This window comes from Capra hircus, chromosome 19, assembly GCF_001704415.2.
Source record: "Capra hircus breed San Clemente chromosome 19, ASM170441v1, whole genome shotgun sequence".
NCBI classification, from domain to species: Eukaryota; Metazoa; Chordata; class Mammalia; order Artiodactyla; family Bovidae; genus Capra; species Capra hircus.
This window is the reverse complement of record NC_030826.1, coordinates 59,613,072-59,639,771: the sequence shown is the minus strand read 5'-3', so window position 1 is coordinate 59,639,771 and position 26,700 is coordinate 59,613,072.

Genomic DNA, 26,700 nt, shown 5'->3' with positions numbered 1-26,700 from the left:
AGGTCCCTGAGGGTCCTGCTTGGCTTTAGTTACTTTTCCTTACGAGGTTTCTTTGGGAGGTTCTAGTAATACTATGCAAAAAGGCAAAATGGTTGTCTGAGAAGGTCTTACAAATAGCTGAGAAAAGAAGAGAAGCGAAGGCGAAGGAGAAAAGGAAAGATATACCCATTTGAATGCAGAGTTCCAAAGAATAGCAAGGAGAGAAAAGAAAGCCTTCCTCAGTGATCAGTGCAAAGAAATAGAGGGAAACAATAGAATGGGAAAGACTAGAGATCTCTTCAAGAAAATTAGACATACCAAGGGAACATTTCATGCAAAGATGGTCACAATAAAGGACAGAAGTGGTGTGGACCTAACAGAAGCAGAAGAGGGGGCAAGCATATACAGAAGAACTGTACAAAAAAGATCTTCATGACCCAGATCACGATGGTGTGATCACTCACCTAGAGCCAGACATCCTGGAATGCAAGGTCAAGTGGGCCTTTGGAAGTATCACTGTGAACAAAGCTAGTGGAGGTGATGGCATTCCAGTTGAGCTATTTCAAATCCTGGAAGATGATGCTGTGAAAGTGCTGCAGTCAATAAGCCAGCGAATCTGGAAAACGCAGCAGTGGCCATGGGACTGGAAAAGGTTAGTTTTTACTCCAATCCCAAATAAAGGCAATGCCAGAGAATATTCAAACTGCTGCACAATCGCACTCATCTCACACACTAGCAAAGTAATGCCCAAAATTCTCCAAGCCAGGCTTGAAAAAGTATATGAATGGTGAACTTCCAGATGTTAAAGCTGGTTTTAGAAAAGGCAGAGTAACCAGAGATCAAATTGCCAACATCCGCTGGATCATTGAAAAAGCATGAGATTTCCAGAAAAACATCTACTACTGCTTTATCCCACTATGCCAAAATTTTTGATAATGTGGATCACAACAAACTGTGGAAAATTCTGAGAGAGCTGGGAATACCAGACCACCTGACCTGCCTCTTGAGAAAGTTGTATGCAGGTCAAGAAGCAACAGTTGGAACTGGACATGGAACAACAGACTGGTTCCAAATCAGGGAAGGAGTACATCAAGGCTGTGTATTGTCACCTTGTTTATTTAGCTTATATGCAGAACACATCATGTGAAATGCTGGGCAGGATGAAGCACAAGCTGGTATCCAAATTGCCAGAAGAAACATCAATAACCTCTGATATGCAGATGACACCACCCTTATAGCAGAAAGTGAAGAAGAACTAAAGAGCTTCTTGATGGAAGTGAAAGAGGAGAGTGAAAAAGTTGGCTTAAAGCTCAACATTCAGAAAACAAAGATCATGGCATCTGGTCCCATCACTTCATGGCAGATAGATGGGGAAACAATTGGAAACAGTGAGAGACTTTATTTTGGGGGGCTCCAAAATCACTGCAGATGGTGATCACAGCCATGAAATTAAAAGACATTTGCTCCTTGGAAGAAAAGCTATGATCAACCTAGACAGCATATTCAAAAGCAGAAACAGACCTGGCTTTGCCAACAAAGGTCCGTCTAGTCAAAGCTATGGTATTTCCAGTAGTCATGTATGGATGTGAGAGTTGGACTATAAAGAAAGCTGAGTGCCAAAGAATCGATGCTTTTGAACTGTGGTGTTGGAGAAGACTCTTGAAAGTCCCTTGGACTGAAAGGAGATCCAACCAGTCCATCCTAAAGGAAGTCAGTCCTGAATATTCATTGGAAAGACCAATGCTAAAACTGAAACAGCAATACTTTGGCCACCTGATGCAAAGAAATGACTCACTAGAAAAGACCCTGATGCTGGGAAAGATTGAAGGCAGGAGGAGAAGGAAATGACAGATGATAAGATGGTTGGATGACATTACTGACTCAATGGACATGAGTTTGAGTAAGCTCTGGGAGTTGGTGATGGACAGGAAAGCCTGGCTTGCTGCAGTTCATGGAGTTGCAAAGAATCAGACATGACTGAGTGACTGAACTGACCTGAACTGAGTAATATTATATCACATATGGTTTAGAGCTTGTAGTTAGGGTTCCTGACTTCTCAATGATTTTCAAGTAAACGCAATGTAAAATTCACCCCCATAACAAACTATTTCTATAATGTTTTTCTGAGAAGAATTTGGATGCATTGAAGGAAATGTTTCCACACAGGAGATAGCTGGATTACTTACTTAATTTTTTTCTGCAAACAGATTGTAAAATTTCTGAAGCTAGGATTCAGTCTTTTATTGACATTTCTGCTTTGGAAATCTTAATACCGTGATGAAAATTCTGTGCAGAAGATGACGATGCATCTTCCACTTGTGCTTACCTCTGAGAATTTCAGCTCCTCACTTGCACTAAAGCTCCTCACTGGGCTTCCTGAGCACGCTGTCCCAGCTGCAGGGGGAAGCTGCCTGAAGCATCTCATTACCGAGGCCGAGGGCTGGCAATAAGCAGCTTCTACAGCCTGCATTTCTGCCAGGAAAGGGCTTTGCTCCTTTGTCTAGCTAATGGTGTTCCAGGCTCCTAATTGTCCTACATCAGAGATCTCCAAATACTTTAGTGTCCTCATCAGAAAAACAAAAGCAACCACCATTTCAGGCTCACAGCTCCATCACATGTTCCAGAATGAGGAAACCTGCCTGCCTTGGCAGGCTACCCCAGGGAAACGAGGAAGCATCATAGAGTTTGCGTCACCCCGGGCCGAGTCTCTGCCTGAGCACCGGACCGGACTGCCCTCCCCACTTTCTTTTCCCCTCTCATTCTTTCCGCGGCACTTAAAGCTTTGGTGTCTGGCTAAAAGGCAAGCAAGGGGCTTGCCGGGTGACCCAGTAGTAAAGAATCCACCTGTCAAGCAGGGTTTGATCCCCGGGTTGGGAAAATCCCCTGGAGAAGGAAAGAGCTACCCACTCTAGTGTTCTTGTCTGGAGAATCCCAAGAATAGAGGAGCCTGGCAGGCTACAGTCCATGGGGTCAAAAAGAGTTGGACATGACTGAACATCAACAAAGTCAATGATGGTCAAGGGATTTTCATAGGTTGCTGCCACAAATGCGGAGAAGGCGATGGCACCCCACTCCAGTACTCTTGCCTGGAAAGTCCCATGGACAGAGGAGCCTGGTAGGCTGCAGTCCATGGGGTCGCGAAGAGTCGGACACGACTGAGCGACTTCCCTTTTACTTTTCACTTTCATGCATTGGAGAAGGAATTGGCAACTCACTCCAGTGTTCTTGCCTGGAGAATCCCAAGGATGGTGGAGCCTGGTGGGCTGCCGTCTATGGGGTCGCACAGAGTTGGACACGACTGAAGTGACTTAGCAGCAGCAGCAGCCACAAATGACAAGCTAAATCAAAATAATTTTGATATTATTGACAATATTTCCAATCAAATATTCATTTGATTATATTAATATAATATCGATTATATTATATTGTATTAATATATTTATTTGTATAATGAATGTATTTAATAAAATTATATTAATCATATTAATATTGTGTTGATATTATATTAATATTAATTAATATCAGTATTTTGAAATATAAGTATTTCGAAATCAAAATAATTTTCAGAAAAAAATCCAGGAGCAGCTTCTGCATACCCCCCTGCTAGAGAGACTCTTAAGAGATTTGAATTTTGCAAGAATGGTTTAGAGAAAGAAAAGTAAATTAGGGTTAGTCATTCAGTCATATCTGACTCTTTGTGACCCAGTGAACTTTAGCCTTCCAGGCTCCTCTATCCATGGAATTCTCCAGGCAAGAATACTGGAGTAGGCTCTCAGGGGCTTCAGGGGGCTTCCCTGGTGGCTCAGAGGTTAAAGCGTCTGCCTGCAATGCGGGAGACCAGGGTTCTATCCCTGGGTCAGGAAGATCCCATGGAGAAGGACAACCCACTCTAGTATTCTCGCCCGGAGAATTCCATGGAGAGGGAGCCTGGTGGGCTACAGTCCACGGGGTGGTAAAGAGACGGACACGACTGAGCGATTTCACTTTCTTTTTCACTTTTCCTTCTCCAAGGGATCCTCCTGACCCAGGGGTTGAATCCAGGTCTCCTGCATCGCAGGCAGAGTCTTCACCATCTGAGCTGAGTTTAGAGGAAGAGGTTTAGTCCAAGGTTGTTTATTAAATGTAGTCTTTAGGAGTCCAAGTGTTTAACCTGGGAGCGCACTTGTTCATTGTAAACACATTTATACCTTGTTGCTTGGTGTCTACAGGGCTTTGGGAATTTGAGGTGTCCATGGCTGCCAACCTCTGCAGACACTCAAACTGCTTTTATAATATGGCACATTTTGCATAAAACCTTTGCATATAAACTACATACAGCCTCCCACATGCTTTAATTCATCTCTCAATTACTTATTGAACCTAATACACCAGACCACCTGACCTGCCTCTTGAGAAACCTATATGAAGGTCAGGAAGCAACAGTTAGAACTGGACATGGAACAACAGTCTGTTTCAAATTGGCAAAGGAGTAGATCAGGGCTGTATATTGTCACCCTGCTTATTTAACATCTATGCAGAGTACATCATGAGAAATGCTGGGCTGGAGGAAGCACAAGCTGGAATCAAGATTGCTGGGAGAAATATCTATAACCTCAGATATGCAGATGATACCACCCTTATGGCAGAAAGTGAAGAAGAACTAAAAAGCCTCTTGATGGAAGTGAAAGAGGAGAGTGAAGAAGTTGGCTTAAAGCTCAACATTCAGAAAACTAAGATCATGGCATCTGATCCTATCACTTCATGGCAAATAGATGGGGAAACAGTGGCTGACTTTTTATTTTTGGGCTCCGAAATCACTGCAGATGGTGATTGCAGCCATGAAATTAAAAGACACTTGCTCCTTGGAAGGAAAGTTATGACCAACCCAGATAGCATATTCAAAAGCAGAGACATTACTTTGTCAACAAAGTTCAATCTATTCAAGGCTATGGTTTTTCCTGTGGTCATGTATGGATGTGAGAGTTGGACTATAAAGAAAGCTGAGCACCAAAGAATTGATGCTTCTGAACTGTGGTGTTGGAGAAGACTCTTGAGAATCCCTTGGACTGCAAGGAGATCCAACCAGTCTATCCTAAAGGAGATCAGTCCTGGGTGTTCATTGGAAGGACTGATGTTGAAGCTGAAATTCCAGTACTTGGCTACCCGATGTGAAGAATTGATTCATTTGAAAAGATTCTGATGCTGAGAAAGATTGGGGGCAGGAGGAGAAGGGGATGACTGAGGATGAGATGGTTGGATGGCATCACCAAGTCAGTGGACATGGGTTTGGGTAGACTCTGGGAGTTGGTGATGGACAGGGAGGCCTGGCGTGCTGCGATTCATGGGGTCGCAAAGAGTCAGACACGACTGAGCGACTGAAATGAATATGCTACGTAAACAATTGGTGTTATGTGGAAAATTCAAGTTTTACTTTTTGAAACTTTCTCAAACTAAGACCTTTTTTTCTTTTTTTAACATAAATGTATTTATTTTAATTGGAAGTTAATTGCTTTACAGTGTTGTATTGGTTTTGCCATACATCCGCATGAATCCGCCACAGGTATACATGTGTATACTTGCAGCTGGGTTGAAACTTCAAATGTAGAGCTCATGGATATGGACCTCTGACTGCAGACACACTGTTACTATTACGGAACACCAATTGTGTGCTAGAAGTTTGAGTAAGTCCTGTTTCACCCTTTCAACAATCCTACACAGGCTTCCTATAGGCCTCACTTGGTATACCTACATGCCTCATTTTGTTATACCTTACTGCACTTTGCAGATATTGCGTTTTGGTTTTGTTTTGTGTTTATAAATTGAGGGTTTGTGGCAACCCTGCGTTGAGCGTGTCTGTCAGTTCTGTTTCTCCAGCAGTATTCGCTCACTGCTGTTCTCTGTGTCACACTTTAGATGCTTCTCTCTATATTTCCAACTTGCGTTAACATGGTGACCTGTGATCAGCAATGTCTGTTTCTACGATGACTCTCTGAAAGCTCAGATAATGATTAGCATTTTGGAAATAGAGTCTTTTTAAATGATGGTCCATAAATTGTGTTTAAAGGCATAATGCTGTTGTGCACTGAGGAGACTACAGTATAGCATAAACCTGTTTCATATGCACTGAGAAACCAGAAACCTCATGTGACGTGCTTTATTGCAATGCTTGCTTTATTGTGTCTGTTAAGTCGCTTTAGTTGTGTCTGACTCTTTGCAAACCCATGGACTGTAACCTGCCAGGCTCCTCTGTCCATGGGATTCTCCAGGCAAGAACGCTGGAGTGGCTAGTGATTTACTCCTCCAGGGGAATCTTCCCAGCACAGGGATTGAACCCACATCTCACAAGCTAGGGATCAAACCCCACATCTCACAACCCATTGGCAGGCAGGCTCATGACCAAGAGCACCACCTGGGAAGCCCTGCTTTACTGCGGGTATCTGGCACTGAGCCCACAATATCTCTGAGGAACGCCTGTAATCTAGGAGCAATTTTTTTTTGTTTTTTCTAATTTTACAGCTGGGAGAATTGAGGCTCACATCACTATATACCAGGAGCTTGTCCACGGTCATCCCACACGAGGGAAATGGGACCCACTGCTGTAGCCACATTTCTGTACATTACAGATCTATCTGGTCCACCAATGCATTCTTGTTTGGTTCAGAAATAAAAATATTTCTGGTTCAACACTTTGAGTTAGAATATGCATTCTTCATTGGGATGCCCTCACGGTCACTTCCTACTGTGGTGCCTTTCATCATTTTTGTTTAACTTATCCTGCCTGTCTTTTCAACAAATATTTATGGAGGACCTCTTGTGTGGAGGGACTACTGTAAGGATGGAGGTTAGAGTTTTTAACACAATAGAAAAAAAAATGTATGTTTTTAAGGAGTTTGCAAAACTTTGCTGCAGTGCATGATCATTCCACAGCACGGATATAGGCTGGCAAATATTTAACAAATAAAGAAAGCATTAAATATGTTACCTTTCCAATTTAAAATTAGAGCCTGGTATATCTGAGTTTCTCAAGAGCTCCTCTGAAACTAAAAGCACAGTTGGCAGCCTGAGGTCTAATTCGGGATGCATCAGATAATTTTTGTCCTTAAACAGCTTCTGGACTTACTTGTACAGCTCTAAAATTCACCACCTCTGAAACACTTCTTTGGGCGAATGCCGTCTCCCTCTCCTAATGCCATGCTAAAATGAACATTTGGGAAAAATGTCCACATTGATGTACTGACCATGTTTTCTATGCAGAGTTAACAGGTATGGATAGATAGAGTCTAGTGTCAGACTTGATTTTTTGGGCTCCAAAATCACTGCAGATGGTGATTGCAGCCATGAAATTAAAAGACACTTACTCCTTGGAAGGAAAGTTATGACCAAACTAGACAGCATATTGAAAAGCAGAGACATTACTTTGCCAACAAAGGTCTGTCTAATCAAGGCTATGGTTTTTCCAGTGGTCATGTATGGGTGTGAGAGTTGGACTGTAAAGAGGGCTGAGCGCTGAAGAATTGATGCTTTTGAACTATGGTGTTGGAGAGACTCTTGAGAGGCCCTCGGACTGCAAGGAGATCCAACCAGTCCATCCTAAAGGAGATTAGTCCTGGGTGTTCATTGGAAGGACAGATGCTGAAGCTGAAACTCCAGTACTTTGGCCACCTCATGCAAAGAGCTGACTCACTGGAAAAGACTCTGATGCTGGGAGGGATTGGGGGCAGGAGGAGAAGGGGACAACCGAGGATGAGATGGCTGGATGGTATCACTGACTCGATGGACGTGAGTCTGAATGAACTCCGGGAGTTGGTGATGGACAGGGAGGCCTGGCTTGCTGCGATTCATGGGGTTGCAAAGAGTCGGACATGACTGAGTGACTGAATTGACTGAACTGAAGGGTTTAATAGGTACACAGTAACTATGATCAATTTATGACCATGGGGTTTTTATTTGCAAAATGCATGTTGATGGCAGAATGAGGTGAGAAAATCACAGGCTGAAGCTGGGGAAGCAGAGCAGCTGAGAGCACCTGCTGGGGTTATCACCTGGTACCAGGACCAGCGGCAGAAGGGAGAGTTGGAGCAGATATGGTTGGTGTCTCTTTCTTCTTTCATAGGAATAAGACTGGCGGTGGCTAAAGTTCGGGATTTAAGCGGTGCTTAAATGAACATCACCCATTGACTGTGGAATGGGTTTTGCAGGTTCCTTTTAACGCGGTCACATGTTTTTTGCTGGGAAAACGACAAGGGTGGATGTTGAGGAGGAAATCTGTAGATAGGCTGGCTGGCTTCCTTTGGTGGCCAAGGTTCATTTCATCTCAGGGCATACCTTGCTCTGAGCCTCTGGAGGCGTGGCCTTTATCTACAAGTCTCCGTCGTCCTCTAACGTCCAGTTGGGTTCAGCTACGGGGTCATCAGCTGGTGCCGAGACGAGGACAGCTCTTCCTTGGCTGGCCCCCTGCTGGGCTGTAGCTGGAGTGGCTGGTTTTCTCCTCCAAAGGTCACAGCTCTTGTAGTTCGCTTTACCCTGCATTTCCCTCTGATTCTCTGGGCTGACCCCCTCATCGTGGGATGGTGACAATCTCATAGCCCCAGGGTACTGCAGCACCCCGATGGTGTCCCTTAACCTCATATATTTTCATAAATATCCTCTCTTTTTTTAAAAACTTTCATTCATTTCCCCATTTGTTTTCAGACTTGTCCCTGAATGGTTTATACACTATTAACAAAATCAGCTATCCCTGACACTTGTTCCGTTGCCCAGTCGTGTCTGATTCTTTGTAACCCCATGGACTGCAGCAGGCCAGCCTCCTCTGTTCTCCACCATCTCTCAGAGTTTGGTCAATTTGATGTCCATTGAGTCAGTGACTCATTAATACCATCTCATCCTCTTACCGCCTGCTTCTCCTGCCCTCAATCTTTCCCAGCATCAGGGTCTTTCCCAACAAGTAGGCTCTTTGAATCAGTGGCCAAAGTATTGGAGCTTCAGCATGAGTCCTTCCAATGAATATTCAGGGTTGACACCCTTTAGGATGGACTGGTTTGATTCCTTACACCGGTATACTTCTGACATTAGCTAATACTGATGGAGAAAATGCAGTTTGATATCTATGCATTATCTTTCCCTAACATTGCTACTTATGCGTTGCCTCATTTCACTCTGAGAACAGCTGATGAAAGCACATTTTGTTTAGTTTTACCACTTTCCATCTGAATGAACAGAAGCAAATTAAATAATCTACCCAACGGGAACCAGATTGCTGGGTGCAAAGGGAGAAATCCAAGCTTTATTTCAAATCCTCAGTGATTGGTAGAAGATCTCATAGTTGGGGGGAGGTAATAACTCTGAAAATAAGACAGAAAATTAAGGGACCGAGGCCAGCAAGTGGTGACCAGAAGGAACAAGAGTCTAAATTTATAAGACAAATGAAGAGTACTCAACACCCTGCCTGGATAGGAAAATCCATAAATGCATTAGGATGAAAAACTGAAGTGTACTCAAGTGCCAAGTGGTTCTGGAGCAAAGCCATTTCAGAGCCTAGACACAATTGTTTGCAAAGTGCACAATTTCCAAAAAGAAATCTGAGTTATTCCAGGATTAAAATCTTGTCTGAGTGGTGTCTTCACACTCTTGCTCTCTTTAAAAATGTCCTCTTAAATTCTCTGCTTATCCTGAAACATAATCTCTCTACCTAATGAGACTAACAGAAAATTTAAAAGGAAATAGCTATATTTCCAGATTCAATTCAGATTTAAATCATGTTTTATTTCTCTTATTTTTAGTGATCTAACGTAAAACAGATTTTACCCAATTTTCCATCATAAGAGGAAGTATTCCAATGAACTATCTGTGCCTTTGAATAAGACATGATACAATCAGAATTGCCGAACAAGTGAAACTTTCTGTTTCACAAGAATTAAGAAACAGTTCTGCCTCCTTGTCTTGAAAATTATTTAGTTATTTACAAATGATTGTATCTCCTTTTCAGTATGATAAATATAATATTATTTGTGGAAAAAAAAAGATAAGCAGTTTGAATTCTCATTGTTATAAGCAAGGCAATAGATATAAATTCTCTAAAACATAGAAATAAGCTCTAAAAATACATGTCAAATGTTATTGGAGATTTTTGTTTTGTTGTGTGCAAATTTAAATGATCGTTGAAACCCAGAATTTCCTCTATGCAAACTTCTTTGCATTAGTTAATAAATATAATAACAAACCATAACTTCATAGTTTTATATTAAATGTGTATGTTACCTCATATAAGGTGAGAAATACTTTCACGTATATTCTTTTTCTCTTTTGTGGAAATGAAAAAGTGAAAGTCTCTCAGTTGTGTCCAACTCTTTGTGACCCAGGCCAGAATACTGGAGTGGGGAGCCTTTCCCTTCTCCAGGGGATCTTCCCAACCCAGGTCTCTCGCATTGCAGGCAGATTCTTTAGCAGCTGAGCCACCAGGGAAGCCCAAGAATACAGGAGTGGGGAGCCTATCCCTTCTCCAGTGGGTCTTCCCAACCCAGGAATCAAACTGGAGTCGGCCACAGTGCAGGAGGATTCTTTACCGAGCTATCACAGAAGCCCTCTCTTCTGTAAAGGCTGACAGGTAAGCAAGCATATGAAGCTTTGTTTCTCTCTAGGTTCTTGTACAATTTTCCCCCTCTCCCCCCTGCTCTCCAGGTTTGTTTTTCCTCTTCTTGTTTTCTCTACATGTGATGGTGATTTAGTCGCTCAGTCAGATCTGACTCTTGTGACCCCACAGACTACAGCCTGCCAGGCTCCTCTGTCCATGGGATTCTCTAGGCAAGAGTGCTGGAGTAGGTTGCCATTTCTTTCTCCAGGGGATCTCCCCGACCCACAAGGTAATTCTAGCTAAATGGGCATCCTCTCCTGTTTCAATTCCAAATTCTCTGCTTAGAGAAATGGACAGACTCAGTCTGGGGTGAGAAGTTGCACATGGTCTTCTCAATTACGGTCAAGACACAGTAGGAAGAACCACCAGAGAAGGGCCACCTCTTACGCAAAAGGGATGTAACAGAGAAAGGAATTCTGGGGGACGTGGGAAGACACGCAGATCTTCATACCAGCCTAGTCACTAATGGTTTCCAAATTCAACCGTCAACTGTTATTTTAAGTGTTCTGCTTTAAATATGTTTTATTGCCAGTCATTTAAAATTGCTTTTGAAAATAAGTGGACCATAAACCTTTTAAAAGCAAAGGTTAAATGGGATCACCTTAGATTTGGAGCTGAGATATTTGAGGAACTCGATCTTAAGTGGGGGCTAGTTGGGAAGGTGAATGTATTTCTATGGCTGATTAATATCAATTATAGTGATTTATTATAGTTTATATAAATGCTCTATTACCTCACATTTAAGACGGTTTTCTTGTCTCGCTGCACTGCTTAACACTGAAGTAACACATTTTATATAACACTTTCTCTGTAGCTTTATTTTTTTTTTGTCTTGATCAAAAGTATACATGCTGGATCAAAACTATCAATGCCTTTAGTGAAAAATTCCAAAAATATTTCCATTAAGTTTTCAGCTATCATGCACGAGTGTCTGTTTCCTATACCGAATGGCATATGGGTATTATGGCTTTTTCCCAAAGGCTGTGAAATACTAAATTAAAATTTCAGATTTTAATTTGCACATCTATTTTTAACAGGTCATAACTGGATCATGGTTTACTAATTTTATTCCTGAATCTGCAAATTTTATAACTTTACATGTGTGTTTTGGGTAAGCCACGAGGGGTTGGGTCATGCAGTGATAATGCACTAACCTCAAAATAGTAGCGTCTTCACTTGTCAATGTTTATTTTTCTCAATTATAGAAAACCATTTTGGATCCAACTGATGTCTTGGGCACTTTCATTCAAGCAGGCTATGGAGCAGGCTGCTTCCAGCTTGCAGGTCTAAGATTTGGAAGCCATGAGTCCCAGGGTTGCAGTCAGGGGAAGAGATCCTCCCCATGAGCCTTACCGCCTTGGTCTGGAAGGAATGGGCTTCTGGCACTCTTACAGTCCATGGCAGGATTCATTGAGCAGCTCCACCCTGATGCCGAGCACAGGGAGGCACTGGGTGTCTCTGAATACCAGAACCCCTGACAGACACAGTCTGTTCTCTATCTTCTCCTAAAGGGCAACTGCGGATGCCCAGCCTTATGGAAACATAAGTCACTGACCCGCCTTTGCTGCAGATTTAAATACGCTGTGTTGCCTTTTTAATTTATATTCTCTTCTGAATTTGCCAAGAGAGCTTTCTGTCACAAGGACTGAAACTGCTTAGGGCAGGTCAGTAAATGTCATTCTATTATTTGTAAGGAAAATACATATCAAAAAAATAATAATAAGCAGGTCAAAGTTTCAGAGAGGGTTTCTTTAAAGTACTGCCTGGGTTAAGTCCTGAAGGAGGTGGAGGATCTAACCAGGAAGGGCTGATGGAGGGATCAGGTGGGAAAGGAGAAAAGTGCCTAAAAAACAGGAGGGCAAGATCAACCTTTTTACAAGAGGGTATATGACTCGGAAATGAGCAGCTCAAGGGCTTCGTGGTTCTGGTTGGTTCTGGAAGGTGCTTTGCTTTCATTACAGCTGAAATATTCCCTGGAGATCATTTGGATTCTGTCTTCACAGAAAAAAAAAAAAAAAGAGCACCCACACAAGTGAATTAAAATCTCAGCTAAATTCAGCTTTGTTCAAATGTGCCTCCACACCAAGTCTCCTCTGCTCCTCAACCTCCACCCCACCCACACCCCCAGGAAGAAAGAAAGACAATATGAAGTTATTCGTGCTTAAAAGGAAAACAAGGTCTGCATACGTGTGCTTCCTTGACATCCGTACTGACTACTAAGAATAATGATTGCATTGAAACATGAATGCGGATTTAAACTCCTCAATAGCCATTGCTCTGCAACACAAAGGATTTGATGCAAACATTATTTTTGTATCCTACAGATTAGCTTTGCTAAGATACTTCCCTGAGCTTTTCTTCCGTTCCTTTTTTTCCCCTAGTTCCTTACAACAAACATGAAATGTAACATGTCATCTCCCTGCAAGATTTATGATGCAGTTCAAAGTCACATGCCATTTTTTAAAGGAAAATAGCAATTTCAGATGAAATAGCTCCACGTGTTTAACCTGAGCTATTTCATTGCAGATTTTTGACCTAGAACATTTTTGATTAATTTGAATTTAGATTGAACACTTTGTTTCTGAAATTGCTTCCTTGTACTTTTTAAAGTCATCTTTCTCTTGATTTCCGTCACCTCTGTGGATTCATTAGCTACCGATTCCTCCCTAATTTCATTTATTTTCTTTATTAAAGTAGGTTCTTATTACTTATCTACTTTATACATAGTATCAATAGTGTATATGAAGCAATATCTTCCAGTTCTCCCCACCCCCATTTCCCCTTTGGTATTCATTTGCTATTGATTATATAGAGTAACCAAGGATCAAAAGTCTCTCCCCTGCTTCCAAATGCAGCTCATCACTGACTCAGTTTTGCTAAAGGAATGATTAAGTAGGAAAAAAGGAATAAGAGCTCAACAAGGTAGTGACTCACACCAGTTAGTACCAACTTTTACCCAGCAGTGAGCTGATTAAAAGTCAGACTTGTTATCTCCTAGTAGGAGGTGTAGGCAGAAAGATGGCAATTGCCCTAATGAAATAGAATGTATTAAGTAGCTGAGTCGTATAGAATCTATTCTCCTGAAATGTGCTCTCTGCATTCACAATACTAAAGGCAGAATGCCCAGTGATATTCTAACTGAAGAAAATCAAAGTTAAATCTCAAATGCCTGAAAAGACTAAGGAGGAAAAATCTGGGGATACTCTGTTTTCAGAAAAAGGAGACATTTTTCCTATGAAGTGAGTCATGGGTGACTATGGCCGATTTTGTTATAAATTAATATTAGGCCACTCATTGTCATGAACATAGCGATACTAGGTAGAGTGTTTAATATATGGAAGGACAAGTAAACAATTGGGTAACGTGGTTCTAGAAAGATAGGTCACAGACTTGCAGTTCACATAGATTCCGTCAAGGAAGCTCGTTAAGATCTAGGATCCTAGTCGGAAGAGTAAGAAAATGGAAGTTTGTAAACTTGCCAAATTCCTAAGTGTTTTTAGCTCTTTGGTGGCAAAGGGGAAGAGAGTTTTGTTCACAAACATATGGCCAAAGGTGATAAGATCTAATTATATGTTTGCAGCTGTTTCGAATCTGTAAATATCTGAAGTTGGTCAACATTATCGACGCATGACAAAAGCAGTATAAATAAAGGAAATCAGCTAAAAATTGAAACAACAACAACAATTCCTTTTGAAGGGAGGAAATTGGGGGCTGAGCTTTCTAAGTGTGACTTAAACAGGATAAAGATGGGAACAACATTGCTCTATGTGCATAAAAAGTTTCTGCCTTTCTGACAGTTCTGGGACCAATTTTTGTGTACTGGCAAATCTCTGACAAAAATCTCACCAGTTTGGATACAGTTTTAGAAAATATGTTTTATTTGTGCTACTAAAGGACTCCTTTGGCCATTTGGATAATTTATATGAATCCATTAGTTATGGTATAATTCAAGGCGTTACTCTCAGAATGTAAGCCACATCAATCTACTTGTGGGAGACAGGGTGGCCCCCCATCTTTGTGGCTCTGCAAAGATGTGTGCACCCCAAAAGAGAGACTTTGCATATGTGATTAACACTAGAAAACTTTAGACAAAGAAATTATCTGGTTTATCCACATGAGCCCAGTTTCATCCCAGGAGTCTTCATGGTGGAGAGCCTTGCCATAGAGACGTGATGATGGAAGAAGGTCAGAGAGGGGTCACGGGAAGGACTAGACTTGATTGGACTTGACCTGTCCATGTTGATGGCTTTGACAGTGGAGGGAGGGTCCGTATGTCAAGGACTGCAGTCATGTCTAGAATCTGGGAGTAGTCCTCAGTTGACAGCCATCAAGAAATCGGGACCCAAGTTATCCTTCCCCTACCCCCGACCCTGCCCCGAGGAATACTCTGTGATGGATTATATGGAGTGTTGACTTAAAAAAGGATGTGCAACTTGAAAGTTGGGAGTTGGGATTTATCCTGTGGGAATGTTAGGACTGAGCCCAGGAGACAGCGTCTCAGGCTACCCTGGGAAAGCTGACTCTGAGGAGGCGGGGAGGAGCCAGGCTATATACAAGCCTGCAGCAAGGGGCAGGAAATCCGAATAATGAGATTCCTGCTGACAAGAGAAAACTAAACCTCTCATATGAAGAGATTTAGTGGTCTTCTACGTAAGGGAAGATGCAAGCATCCAGGCTTGCTGGAATCATTTCCTCCCTATCCATCTAGCTATCTGGGGCCAGCCTCCTTTCTCTACTGTTCACGTGCTAATCCCTTCTTTACCTTAAGAGGTGGTAGATGCGGCTGATGGCTGCCTCTCACCTCCCCCCAGCTCCTCAGCACTTACTGGGGAGGAAGTAGCTGATGACTTCCGAATAGCTGGCTGGGTTTCACCTGGGCTCAGAAATTTGTATTTGGAAAAGGCTTGTTCACTGGGAGAGCATACAGCAGAGCCCATTTCATTTTACAGGGGAAAGGATCTTAAAAAGAGGGGATGGATGTACATGAATCCCATGGAAAGAGGAGCCTGGCAGGCTGCAGTCCATGGGGTTGCAAGAGTCAGACACGACTTAGCGACTAAACCACCACCACATGTATGTGTATGGCTGATGCTTTTTGTTGTGCAGCAGAAACTGACACAGCATTGTAGATCAATAATACTCCAAAAAATTTAAAAAAGAAAATGCAATGTCCATCCTAAAAGCACAAGAAAGAGACGGAGTCCACAATCTGCCATTAGCAAACAGGAGCGAGCTGGCACAAGCAAGCTGGGTAAATAGACGGTGTATACACACATACATGCATGTATGATGTACATGTCTGTGCACATGTGTGCATATGTGTGCACGTTTCAGGGAGGAAGAAGGAAAAATGAATGTCATTAACATACATTATTTTTTTGGCTGTGTCACGTGGCATCTTTCCTGACTGGGAATTAAGCCTGTGCCCCCTGCGTTGGGAGCACGGAGTCTTAACCACTTGCCCACTAGGAAAGTCCTCCATAGCATATTTTTAAACCTTAATTATATATATATATATATATATATATAAGATATATCATGTCCATAAGATTTTATCAACTGAACACATTAAAGGCCCGAAGAAATGTCAATACCTTCTATTAAACATGTAATCCATATTCTCTAAATGTAAAACACCTAGAAATTAATAAACTGGTTACAACTTTGCCCCCGATTTTTAGAAGTGAGAAAGTACTTGTAAATAACTCTCAGACCTCTGAGAGAATTAAAGCTCCAATTGCAGTCTATTTAGTGATTAGTAGCAGTTAGACTACCATGGGCTTCAGCCAAGGTTCAGACTCACAGTATCACAAAGTGAACAAATCAGTAGGCATTTGTCTGTAAACATGTAAACATCAGGATGAAAATAATGTGAGCAGTGTAGAAATAAATCCATAAATATAAAACCAGAAATTCATGGTTTAGGTAATATAAAAAGTGGACTTGGTAAGGAAATTCTTTTTGCCCTCACTTTTAGTACAAAAAAATTTATAAAATTTTAGGAACAAAGACGATGGTGAAATGCATAAAAAGCATGAGGAACAATGAGTAACTTCTTTTGAAAATGTGGTTGCACAGGATTAATGCCCAGAAAAATGTGTTATATAAATTACACAGCTGTCTCATTAAAAATACAAAGTGATATTAAACACAGAAAATAAAACAACAGGGAAAAAAATCAACAGAAGAAGAGCAGCAGATACCAGATCTGTTTTCCTCTGAAGGAATTAGCCTCAGTTTAACTGATAATGAAGTTGTATTTAGACCAGGGACTGTATGGCTTCTATATTATTTTAAAATTCTGTGCTTTGGAAATTAGACAGTATTCAAATCCTGACCTCTCAAAGACAGAGGTCTTCACGGATATGTTGACATTTGAAAGATGGCTAAAATCCCTTTCAACTAATTTTTATCTCTGTTCACTAGTTTTTTTCCGCTCCCGATACCATCACCACCCGTGCCCAGATAAAACAGGAGGTGACACGCCAGCACTCAGATATGCGAAGGAAACCAACTCAGGAAAGAAAGCAAGATTTTTACCCTTGACTCTGAAAAGTCATATCTTGGCCTTTAGTATTGAGTCAACATTCATTCACTGAATAACCACTGAAGTGTCTATAATGAACAGACCCTATTTTCAGCACTAGAGATGGGTAACCTCCAAAGAGAACTAACTGAAAGAGTCTTTACATTGCATATAATTCTTCCCAATAAAGACTTGATTCTCTGTTGTTTTTGTTTTTTAGTTTTATTTTTTGATGTTTATTTATTTGACCATGCCGGGTCTTAATTGCAGCACGCAGGATCTTTCATTGCTGCATGTGGGATCTAGTTCCCTGACAAGGGGTTGAACCTGGGCTCCCTGCTTTGGGCATGCAGAGTCTTAGCCACTGGACCACCAGGCAAGTCCCAATCCTCTATTCTCAAACTAAGCTTCTGCAGAACCCTTATGTGCTGTGATTTAGGGCATGGGGTTGTAGGCTTGAAAGCTGATAAGCTGATGATGGTCAAGGTCACACTAATGACAGTAGGAAGTATGTAATAACAACAAGGACCGCAATCTCCTGTTAGTACCTGCAGTTGAGGTTACGGGGAGAGTTGACCATGGCAGAAGGAGCTGTTTGCAAAGATGTGAGTTGAGCTTAGAGGAAGGAGCTAGGGATGCTGAAGTCCTCAGGGGGCATCAGGAGTCTGTTGTTCAGCCCCTGGGCCACGTCCGATGGTTTGGGATCCCATGCACTATAGCACGCCAGACTCCTCTGCCCTGAACTGTCTCCCAGTATTTGTTCAAACTCCTGTGCATTGAATTGGTGATGCCATCCAACCATCTCATCCTCTGCTGCCCCCTTCTCCTTTTGCCTTCGGTCTTTCCCAGCATCAGGGTCCTTCCCAGTCCCTCAACAAGAAAGGGTCAGAGGAAGGAGTGAGAACCAGAACAAGAGTCCAGAGGAGCAAGGTGAGGCTCCTGAATGAAGCTGTGGATGCAGCCCCCCTGTAGGAACAGGCCAGGCAGAGAGCAACAGAGGCCACACCCACCTGCTCTTACCTCCAGAAACATCAAACCCCCCAGAAGCCAGACGGCAGTGGGCAGCCCACCTGGGTCCACCTCCCAGGGTGCACAGCAAGTTGGACAAAGAGGCACAGAATAGATCTACTGTAACAGTCTGTCCAGAACAGAATTATTAGAATTTTTTCCCCAAAATGTGGAACCAGCCACTACTAGTATATTAAAATACTATGGAATCTTTCTACTTCAACAAAAGCTAAATTAGCCTAAAATAAGTTATATAACATAGTTAATATTGAATTATTTCTTTAAAGACTGTTATGCCCTCCATTGCTTGGCCAAGGGATATAAAGAACTGGCTTATGTGTTTCTAAGTATTGGTCCTTAGACATAAGCTGTAGAGTATGTCTCTGATGAGCTTTCCTGGTGGCTGTGTTGAAGAATCCACCTGCAAATGCAGGAGACACAGGTTTGATCCCTGGTCCAGGAAGATCCCCAGGAGAAGGAAACGGAGAGCTACTCTAGTATTTTTATCTGGGAAATCACGTGAACAGAGGAACCTGGTCAGCTATAGTCCAGGGAGTGGCAGAAAGATAAGGACCTGACTTCGTGACTAAACAACAACTAATGTCTTTGATACTAAGCTCATTTCTGACATTCGCAATGTCTGGGGCAAAAGTGAAACGTGAGACCTGCATTTGCTATGTCCAATGTTAAAGTTACATATTAAAGTTCAGTTCAGTCGCTCGCTCGTGTCCAACTCTTTGCGACCCCATGAACTGTAGCATGCCAGGACTCCCTGTCCATGACCAACTCCCAGAGTTCACCCAAATTCACGTCCATCGAGTCAGTGATGCCATCCAGCCATCTCATCCTCTGTCATCCCCATCTCCTCCTGCCCCCAATTCCTCCCACCATTAGGGTCTTTTCCAATGAGTCAACTCTTCGCATGAGGTGGCCAAAGTACTGGAGTTTCAGCTTCCGCATCAGTCCTTCCAAAGAAATCCCAGGGCTGATCTCCTTTAGAATGGACTGGTTGGATCTCCTTGCAGTCCAAGGGACTCTCAAGAGTCTTCTCCAACACCACAGTTCAAAAGCATCAATTCTTCGGTGCTCAGCTTTCTTCACAGTTCAACTCTCACATCCATGCATGACCACTGGAAAAACCATAGCCTTGACTAGACGGACCTTTGTTGGCAAAGTAATGTCTCTGCTTTTCAATATGCTGTCTAGGTTGGTCATAACTTTCCTTCCAAGGAGTAAGCATCTTTTAATTTCATGGCTGCAGTCACCATCTGCAGTGATTTTGGAGCCCCCAAAATAAAGTCTGACAGTGTTTCCACTGTTTCCCCATCTATTTCCCATGAAGTGATGGGACCAGATGCCATGATCTTCATTTTCTGAATGTTGAGCTTTAGGCCAACTTTTTCACTCTCCTCGTTCACTTTCATCAAGAGGCTCTTTAGTTCTTCACTTTCTGCCATAAGGCTGGTGTCATCTGCATATCTGAGGTTATTGATATTTCTCCCGGCAATCTTGATTCCAGGTTGTGCTTCATCCAGCCCAGCGTTTCTCATGATGTACTCTGCATAGAAGTTAAATAAGCGGGGTGACAGTGTACCACCTTGACGTACTCCTTTTCCTATTTGGGACCAGTCTGTTGTTCCATGTCCAGTTCTAACTGTTGCTTCCTGACCTGCATATAGGTTTCTCAAGAGGCAAGTCAGGTGGTCTGGTATACCCTTCTCTTTCAGAATTTTCCACAGTTTATTGTGTTCCTCACAGTCAAAGGCTTTAGCATAGTCAATAAAGCAGAAATAGATGTTTTTCTGGAACTGTCTTCCTTTTCCCATGATCCAGCAGATGTTGGCAATTTGATCTCTGGTTCCTCTGCCTTTTCTAAAACCAGCTTGGACATCAGGAAGTTCACTGTTCACGTATTGCTGAAGCCTGGCTTGGAGAATTTTGAGCATTACTTTACTAGCGTGTGAGATGAGTGCAATTGTGCGGTAGTTTGAGCATTCTTTGGCATTGCCTTTCGTTGGGATTGGAATGAAAACCGACCTTTTTCTGTCCTGTGGCCACTGCTGAGTTTTCCAAACTTGCTGGCATATTGAGTGCAGTACTTTCACAGCATCATCTTCCAGGGTTTGAAACAGCTCTACTGGAATTCCATCACCTCCACTAGCTTTGTTCGTAGTGATGCTTCCTAAGGCCCACTTGACGTCACATTCCAAGATGTCTGGCTCTAGGTGAGTGATCACACCATCATGATTATCTTGGTCTTGAACATCTTTTTTGTACAGTTCTTCTGTGTATTCTTGCCACCTCTTCTTAATATCTTCTGCTTCTGTTGGGTCCAGACCATTTCTGTCCTTTATCGAGCCCATCTTTGCATGAAATGTTCCCTTGGTATCTCTAATTTTCTTGACGAGATCTCTAGTCTTTCCCATTTTGTTGTTTTCCTCTATTTCTTTGCATTGATCACTGAGGAAGGCTTTCTTACATATCAAGGTAACAAACTATTAAATATAATATGTCCTATTCTTGCCAAACATGTCTTCATAATTTTAAAATTGAAAGATATGTTTAAGGGTTTAGTTTTTATATGATTGAAAGTTGGCAAAATACCAAAAATGAGTATATTCACTTATTACTGTGCATGCCTGGGGCTCCCATATGCCAGTAACTTTCAAATGAGTAATGAAATAAAGATATACACAATTCATAACTGATTCTACATTTTAATAACATTCACTTTTATTGTCTTCTTCCTAGTAGAATCAGTTATTACATAATCATTATTTTCACCTAATTGGTATACTGTTGACTGATATGCTTTAAAGTTTTAAAAGCAAATATAGATGGAGTGAAGGTATATAAAATTATAGATATACATATAACTAACAGCCATTTTAGTAATGATAACTTTGTATAACATAATACAAACATATTTTAAGTAAAGTTAATTTTCTTACAATTTCCAAGTAATATTTTTTCTTAAACATCCAAAAGTATCTATTAAAATTAAAAAGACTATGGCAAATATCACTATTTAAATCAGAATAGTTCAAACAAAGATGAAATTCAAGTTTATATTTCAAAAATTTAATCATGTTAAATTTGTTTTATAATGCTAATTAGGAAGTTAGCATTCAATGTCTATTTGATAACATAAAGAATCTAATTGCATAACTGCATACGAGATGTTTAGAGGTTCGCAGGTATTATTAACTCTTAGAATTATTCAGCTGTTATGACATTATGACTTGTTTCCAGGATCGTGAATCGGAAAACATGAAAAAGAAAAAAATGAAGTCTAATCACTTGTGAGGAATAGATGCTTTATATATTTCAATTTTTAAAAATTACAGGTTACAAAAACAAACACTTAGGTTTTAGTAAGCCTCCAACACTTTTAAAAAAATTGGTAATTTCCTGAACTTGAAATAAAACTATAGTCTTTCATCTTTTCTATTAACTACAGAAAAGAACACAGACTAATTACTTCTTTTAAAAAAATACAAGATATTCCATTAAACAACAATTTTACGTATAAAATAATCAGATCCTTAGTTATGGGGAGGAATTTGCTTAATTTGGAATCCCACATATGAGTAGTTAAAAATATATGTATATTTGGTTTAGAAGGTCATTTAGGGATTTGGGGTTGACCCAAATTTCCCATTAAAACTGTCCCCTTTCTCTGCTTTTACTCCTTTTTTTATGAGAAAAATTAAGCTAAAGGAAAACAGAGCCGAACTGATGTAAATTGCAATCTATAAATCTCAGCCTTTTTGGTAGTGGTGGCACCAAGCATAAATCACACTCACGAATGGAGACAGCTGGAACAAAAGTTCAGACCAGTTTCACTGCACAGAGTTCATGACCAAGAGCTGCTCACAGCCCTGGGTTATGTAATGGATGTGGGACAGAGAAGAGAGAGGAGAGAAAGAAGTCTTCCTGTGGGCTTCCTCACTGAAAATCAGCTGTCCTAACTCCCAGGCATTTAACAGGTAGAGAACACTGCTGCCAGTAACATAGACGCCTGATGCTGAAAACAGACGGTAGGGTTCCAAGGTGCACCACGTGGGGTTTGACAATAACCAACCAGGCTCCTTATCAGCAGCTGGGTGTATGTGTGGTTCCAGGGGACACTGACATTTAGAGTGACTCAAGTGTGAGTGTAAGAATCACCATTCTACTGACTGTGGTAGGTTTTCCATTTGTGTGTAGAGTTTATATGGTTTCTTTTCCATGTTAATCCTTCACAAGTGGTATTTGCTGTAAGTTTTGAAAACTGGTAATCTACTGTCCAAATTTGTCCAGTGTTCCTATTTTGTTTGGTTGGTATTCAGCTTTAAAAAAAAATGAATTTAGATTCCTTTAGATAGCGCTGCAGGTCTTATTTTATGAAAGCATTCTTATTGGTTATTTTCAGTATTTGTTTTTTTTTTTTTAATTGATGAGTTTCTTCCTCTATTCTGTTTTTATGAAATGTATTATCTATGATTCTCTTTCATGTTTTGAATGGTAATATTTTAATCCCCTTTTAAAGGTTAATTGATTTATTGTTTAAAAAATTTATTGAAATACAGTTGATTTAAAATGTGTCAGTTTTGGACGCATGGCAAAGCAATTTGGCGACTTTATATATATATACATACACACACACACAATGTTTTCAGATTTGTTTCCCTTATATTTCATTCTACAATATTGGATAAACTTCCCTGCGCTATACATTTGGCCCTTGCTGGTCCTCCAGGGTAATGCATATATGTTAATCCCAAACTCCTAATTTATCCCTCCCTCTTTTTTGCTGACCACAAGCTCTTCTGTGTCTGTGAGTCTATTTCTGTTTTGTGCATCAGTTCACTTGCGCCATATTTTATTTTTTCATAGTTTAGACTCCGTACATAAGTGGTATCATATGCTATCTGTCTTTCTCCGGCTTACCGCACTCAGCATGATAATCTCCACATCACCCGTGTTGCTGCAAATGGTATTTCATTCCTTTCCGTGGCAGAGTAATTATCCACTCTGTATATATGGACCGCACCTTCAGGGCTGCCCTGGTGGCTCAGATGGTAAAGCGCCTGTCTGCAATGCAGGAGACCCGGGTTCAATCTCTGGATTGGGAAGATCCCCTGGAGAAGGAAATGGCAGCCCACTCCAGCACTCTTGCCTCGAAAATCCCATGGACAGAGGAGCCTGGTGGGCTACAGTCCACGGGGTTGCAAGGAGTCAGACACGACTGGGCGCCTCCACTTACAGTCTCACCGTATCTTCAGCCACTCCTCTGCCAATGGGCAGGCTGCTTCCGTGTCTTGGTTTACTACATATTTATTCCTAGGTACTCTTCGTTTCCTTAGTTTTTCTTCCTGGTTTTTCTTTGCTAGTGTATAGGAATGTAAATAGTGCTTCAACGAACACTGGGATGTACGTATCTTTTCCAATTATAGTTTTCCCAGGAGCTGGATTGCTCCTTCATAGGGTAACTGTTTCTGTTAAAAAAATACTTTTTACCTGTTGTGCACTGTGGGTGAAATTATCTGGGCCATCCTTCAATTCTCTGACTTTTCTCCTTGAAAATATCTGTTTCAGAGTATAGCATCCAATGAATCTTTCGTTTAATGACTACAGTTTTTATTTTCATAATTTTAAATTGGTTATTTTTATAGAGCCCTCTTCTTGTTCCACTTATGCCCTATTTTTCTAATGTTCATGGTTATTATTTTACTTCATCTCTACAACAATCCTGTATTGTTTGTGTTGGACTCATTGGATCCTGGGTTTATACCAAAGGTTGAGCTTCGTCACTACTGTGATAATAGAATTATTACAGGCTGTATGGATAAACCAGGAGAGAACTGAGCCCAGAAGACTGACTCTGAGGTATTTCCAGTTTTGCTCCTAAATATACTGCACTGTATATATTCTAAGTCTTATGTAGAACATGTTTAGGTTCTGCTTATACTACAGGCTTTCAAGGTCCCAACAGCTTTTGCCTTGAAGCTCACTTCCTGCTCCTTGTATTGGGTTGAACCAACATTTTTGGCCAACCCAATACATGTTAACTCATCAAGTATTTGCAGATCGTGTCTCTTCTACTTCACCTTTTCTCGAAGTCCTTGCTAGTTTTTTACATTTTTCTCTGTGTGGTCATTTCTGGTCCAACTGGTCTCCTTTAGAACCATTTTAGTATATAGATTGTTGATTCCAGAAACTTTATACATGGATCCCCAGCCAAAAAAAAATTTGTCTTGGCAAACAGGAGGCGTTATCGTAAATACTATATTTGTGAAATGTGATAGAACAGACACCATGTTAATAAAATATTCCAGGTGTGGTTTAATTGATAATAGTGTTGGATGCTGATTAGAAGGTGATTTAGCGCTAGTGGTAAAGAATCCCCCACCAAAGCAGGAAACTTAGAGAGATGCGGGTCCTATCCCTGGGTTGGGAAGAATCCCTGGAGAAGGAAATGGCAGCCTACTCCAGTGTTCTTGCCTGGAGAATCCCATGGACAGAGGAGCCTGGTGGGCTGCAGTCCATGGGGTCCCAAAGAGCTGGACACGAGAGAGTGGCTGAGCACACACAGATAAATACTGTATTTGTAAGATGCAATGGGACATACATCATATTAGCAAAGTATTCCAGGTGTGGTTTAATCGACGAAAGTAGTGGATGTTAATTAGAAGGAGCCTCAGCACAGGCTAAACTTAGTACCTGTGGCCTTGGGCTTCGTGATAGGTAAGCAAGCAGATCTGATGACACTGAGAATCAGAAATTTCAGCACCTCCGCATTTCATTCTATGGATGAACAGACCTGAAGTCCAAACCAGTGACAAGGCCAGAATCAAAACGAATGCCTACTGAACTCTAACCATTGTTTAATTCAAAAGAGCAAACTACGTTATACTATATAGTGAAAATGAAAGTGAAGTTGCTCAGTCGTTTCCAACTCTTTGCGACCCCATGGACTGAAGCCTACCATCAGGCTCCTCCCTCCATGGGATTCTCCAGGCAAGAGCACTGGAGTGGGTTGCCATTTCCTTCTCCAGGGGATCTTCCTGACCCAGGGATCGAATCCAGGTCTCCAGCATTCCAGGCAGACGCTTTAACCTCTGAGCTACCAATATATAGTTGGAATACTATATATTCCAACATCATGTCTGTTTTTCATAGATTTCCAAGCACACTATGGCAAAACATGCTATTTGATGTTGGACTTTCTAAAGTTTCATAGCTTTTCCACGTCACCCACAATGTGGTTTAGATTTTCTTCTGTTAACAAATAATGTTTGAAATCGGTATCTTCATTCCATGTCTAATATTCACCCTGGAGTTATTCTTAAATATCAGAAATGACAGATGGAGTAGAAATTGGAGATGGCTCACCACAACTTATGAATTTGTGTTGGTGTTAACTGTTCATCATACACAAAGCTTAAATGGTAAAGGTCTTGAAGCAGGATGTCAAAAATAGAGTTGACATAAAAAGTGTTTTATCACTATGTCGTGTCTGTGACATATAAAGTATGTCAAGATAACATTAAAAATTAAAATACTAATAAATCATCAAATACATTTTAAACATAATGGAACTGATTCATTATGGAAATCCAAATTAATATCACCATGTGATTCCACCGCACGTACCTTCCAGAATGTTTAAAATGAAAAAAAAAAAATGAGAAGTTTAGATAAAATTCCCCTGTGGAAGAACGGAAATATGACTAGAAAGGGAAAAAGACCTATCGTATTTCTGGGCAGTGAAACACTGCTGTATGTGTTTCTTGAGTAGATAACAAGGCTGATCAAAGACCTTCAGAGTTGAGATTCTGTAGATGAACTTGAAACGGTGGCATGTACAATGCACTAAAACTAGTCTGTCCCACTGCTAACGCTTCAGATGAAAATTTACACGTATCAACATGTCTACCTAAAATATGATTGAGGATTCATAGTTCTTTACATGCATGCGCTCAGTCATGTCTGACTCTTTGCAACCCCACGGACTGTAGCCCACCGGCTCACTGTAGCTCCTCTGTCCATGGGATTTTCCAGGCAGGCATACTGGAGGGAGTTGCCGTTTCCTACTCCACATAGTTCTTTAAAAATTACTTAAACTGATAGCTGGGCAAATAGTTTCAGCAGCGCTTAGAGTCCGGGCGATGTCGCCTGTGAAACCTCGGCTCGCTGAGATGCTGGCCTCCTCCGTAATCATGCCCGCATCAACAACCCCAGTCTACGAGCTGTCTGTCTGCACCATGGGGGCAGCTGCTCTCGAATTCCGGAAGAGGCCTCCTTGGTTTTTTTATTGGCAATAACTCAAAGCTTATTAAAACCCAGATGGAGAGGAACCTGTAGCGTACTTAAGCCCATATGCCCAACTGGGCACTGCACTATTTAATTGCTTGCATTTAAACCATAATTCCTTTCTCTTGTTCTACTCTGATTTTCTCCAAAGCATTTATAGAATCTTCCAGTGGATGCCTCCCCATATTATATTAAAAAACTGGTTCTGGTATTCATGTGTACAGCACTTGGGTTAAATTCTATATATGATATTTTTACTATTTTTCTATTGGTGTCAAAT